We start from the raw sequence: 4,204 nt of genomic DNA on the forward strand, positions 1-4,204 counted from the left end.
CTTATGTCTTGGCTACTCTTCTTCACTTCAAAGTATTTAAGGCCATCTGCTTGGCCCTGGACTTTCTGGGGTGACCCTTGGATTGGGAGGGACCTCAAGCCCAAAAGTAGTCAAGTCCATTCACTGCTCACTCTGGTCCCAATTCTGGGAATCCCTCCCCAACACACACACACACACACACATACCCCACCTCCACATTCTCAAATTTTTATAAGGTTTTTCCAAAACCAAAGCAAAGCCTTGACTTCTGAGAGCACTGGGATCCTCCAGTGTCTGCAGTGCCACTCTCTGGCCACTAGCGACAGAGGCCGCCATCGTTGTTCATGTCAAGGCTGGAGGAAGGAAGTCCATCTTTTTTTTTAACTTTTTTATTTATTTTTGGCTGCGTTGGGTCTTTGTTGCTGCGCACGGGCTTTCTCTAGTTGTGGCGAGTGGGGGCTACTATTCGCTGTGGTGCACAGGCTTCTCATTGCGGTGGCTTCTCTTGCTGCGGAGCAGGGGCTCTAGGCGCATGGGCTCAGCAGTTGTGGCTCATGGGCTCAGTAGTTGTGGCTCACGAGCTTAGTTGCTCCGTGGCATGTGGGATCTTCCTGGACCAGGGCTCGAACCCATGTCCCCTGCCTTGGCAGGCGGATTCTTAACCACTGCGCCACCAGGGAAGCCTGAGGAAGTCCATCTTGAAGACATAGTTTGACCCATATATGGATCATTGAGAGCGTTATGTGAATTGTATTTTCTTTGGTTCCCACTTTTTTTTTCATTTTAAGTTTTTAATGAAAGTTGTATATAAGAATACTTTATTCCTGATCTTCCCAATTGTTTCTCCCTTATATCTGCCCTTTTCCTCTCCTACCTGGCGAGATCGGCTTTACCTTCGAGGATCTTTGTGTGGTCTTTGTCCAGCTTTAGTCTGGTGATGACCACCTTGCTGGGGTGAATGCCCACATGGACAGCGTGCCATTAGCCTTCTCCCGCTGCACTCGTTCAGTGTAGGTGACATATTTCTTCCTGTAAACCTGGACTACTTTGCCAATTTGCTGCCCTTTGTAGTGCCCTCATACAACTGGAACTTCATCATACTTTCAGATGGGCATGGATCAGACACGGTACTTCCGTTTCAGCTCTTTAGAAAGAGGGGAAGACATAATTTCCTGCGAATGTGGGAAGGCACATTGAAATGCCTTTTCCGGTTCTTGCTTCGGTCAGCGTCACAAAGGGAATGAACTTCATTTTGGCCCCCGGCGCTTCAGCGATGGCCACAAAAGGGCTGGTGCACATTTCTTACCATGTTTACTACATTTCGTTAGGACACAGCAACACAGAGCGAAGAGCACGACCTGGGTTTGAATCCTGGCTCTGCCACTTGCAAGCCAGCTAACCTTGGACAAGTAGCTTAATTTCCCTGGAGCCTCATTTTCCTCATCTGTAAAATGGGAATAATTATATCCGTCTCCAAGGTTGTAGTGACGATAAGAGCCAGCACGTGTAGAGCACCTGGCTTTTGTCTGGCACGTGGTAGGTGCTTAGTGAAGGTGGTGTGGACACCAGCAGTCAGGGTGTTTGGTGGGTGTCCTGATCAGGCTCCACCTCTCCCCATGTGAGGCGCTGCATCGTTCTCAACTTCCTGTTGGATGGGGGTGGGGGTTCCCCAGCTTGTCCAGGGGCCAACACTCCTCTGAATATCTGATTCCTGAGCTCCCACTGCCTGGCACCATACTTTGTTCCCCTGAGAAAGGCCACTGTCATGTTCCCTCCCACGCGGCTGGAACCCAAGCCCTCTGCTGGGCCCCAGCCCTATGGATGCATCGGTCCTTGGCCCCAGAAGCCTCCGGAACTCCTGGCTCCATTAGGATTAGCGTATGATGTATGTTGGGTGTTTTCCCAGACATTTCTCCCAAAATATCGTGACACAATTATTTACTAGAAGAGAAAAAATTCTAGGGAAATTAGACTGCCTGGCTAGGAATGCTGATTGTTTTTCTTTCCTCTCATCCGTTTCTTAGGCAAAATAATCCGTTTCTAAACCCCAAGCAGCTACGTCCCTAAATAAGCACATCCAGTACACTAAGCCTGATAAATGACAGCATTAACTCTGACTAGCTAGGGCCAGGCAAAGGGCCAGGCTCAAGCACCAGAGAATTTCTCTCAGGACCTCTTGAATCGAGACATCTGCTGTTACCTCTAGGGTAACTCAGCACTTTTATCAGGCTCTAAACAATCAATCCCTTCCACGCCATGCTGGAGGCAGCTGGTAAAGTGTGGGCCAGGGCACAGTATGATTTTTATTTCGGATGGAATGAACGTCTAATTGAATGCTTGCACAATTGCATTCCAGCCTGGAAAATCTACCTGCTGGTTTCACCACCAGCTGAGAGTTCTCAGAAGCAGGTGACACTCTCCACAATAGCAGTGGCGATTTCATGAAACTGAAAGTGAAGCTGAAGGTGGCTCCTGATTTGATTGCCCCTCCAGCACCTCTTGCTCATAACGCCAGTGACGGAGGAGAGACAGCTGCTGCCTTCCACACCACCTGCAGCTTAGTCACCCCAAGTGATGTACACATGCATAACCAGCCTCATCTCGAAATAAGGGAGGGAATCAGAAATGTAGTGAGGGGGTGTCTGCTTGCCGCCGCACCCCTTCTGCTTCCTTTTTCTTTTAGTCTATTGAGCTATTGTTAATTCTTTTCCTCCCACACAAAAATGATCACACTCATGTTCCTTTCATGGTTTCCAGTAGAAACCATACTTATTTTCCAGAATATTTCTCCATTTTTTCTTTGCCCTAAAGCACGAGCATTAAGTCGGAAGTGGTTCCAGATTCATAAACAAAGGTTTGTGACTTTCATAAGACGACAATGACTAAGTTCTTCCCTAATCAGAATGAGATTCTGAGTCAGAGTTTTAATTTTGCTTGTTGAACTATTGGTGTTACTGCTCTAAGAGTTTTTACATCAATTAAAACAAAAGTAACCAGAAAAGGATGTCCATATGGGGAGAGGCTAAGTAAACAAGAGAATGATCCACACCGAACGGCCAAGAACACTAAATAGCTATTAAAAAGGGTAGCCATGGGGCTGCCCTGGTGGCGCAGCAGTTGAGAACTTGCCTGCTAATGCAGGGGACACGGGTTCGAGCCCTGGTCTGGGAAGGTCCCACATGCTGCGGAGCAACTGGGTCTGTGAGCCACAATTACTAAGCCTGCGTGTCTGGAGCCTGTGCTCTGCAACAAGAGAGGCCGCCATAGTGAGAGGCCCGCGCACCGCAATGAAGAGTGGCCCCCACTTGCCACAACTAGAGAAAGCCCTCGCACAGAAACGAAGACGCAACACAGCAAAAATAAATAATAAATTAATTAATAAACTCCTACCCCCAACATCTTCTTTAAAAAAAAAAAAAAGGACAGGAAAGGACCAAGGGATCACAACATGCGTAGGGGGCAGAAACTGGGGGCACCTAGGTGGACATCCTTTGGGTGGAGGAGATCCAGGCATCTTGACTGATGGCTCCACCAGACTGCATCTGTTAGGGGAAACGTAGCTCCTCCAAAGCAAATTGGCGATGCTGTCACCGGATTCAGGGTGATACCAAAACAGCAAAACAGCACATGACCACCATGCCCTCTTAAAAAAAAAAAACAGTGTAGCCATGAAAATTGTTAAATTTTTAAAAAAATCAAATTACGTAACCTGATCTCACTTTTGTAGGCATAGAAGTACATGTGCATGTGTAGGTGCTCAAAATGCACAGAAAGGCGCCTGGGGAATTGCACAGGGAGCACCTACTGCGGGTGGCACACACCAGGGAGTGGGAGTGCAGTTAGGGGCAGGTATGTTTCCTGGATTACTTCTATGTCACCGGATCTATTACAAGAGGAGTGCATCACATCTGTAATATATATGTGTACACGTACATACATACATGCATGAGTAAGTATGTAAGTACATGAAGGAGAACAGTAACTTCAAATTTAGTTCACTTCCATAATGTTCATATAGTGGTATTACCACTCTCGGAGGCTGGAAACTGTTCCTCCTCTTTAGCTGATGGACTTTGGGAGCCTCTGTCTCTCCTTTACTGCAATGACTCCCACTTTGAATGCAGATTAGTATCACTCAGGAGCCCAGGCCACATTCTGGGCCAGTTAAGTCAGGATCTCTTCGAGTGAGACCAGCTCCAGCATTTTACAAGGCTCCCGGGGCAAT

At 47.6% G+C, this 4,204-nt stretch overlaps 1 pseudogene across 1 annotated transcript; it reads right to left on the reverse strand.

The window, feature by feature from the left end:
* Nucleotides 1–757: 757 nt before the first annotated feature.
* Nucleotides 758–1,230, reverse strand: LOC309835932 (large ribosomal subunit protein uL24-like; annotated as a pseudogene). Its single transcript has one exon. The product of its transcript is annotated as a large ribosomal subunit protein uL24-like (transcript).
* Nucleotides 1,231–4,204: the final 2,974 nt, after the last annotated feature.

Source organism: Grampus griseus (genome assembly GCF_964374135.1).
Source record: "Grampus griseus genome assembly, chromosome: 18".
In the NCBI taxonomy this organism is placed as follows: domain Eukaryota; kingdom Metazoa; phylum Chordata; class Mammalia; order Artiodactyla; family Delphinidae; genus Grampus; species Grampus griseus.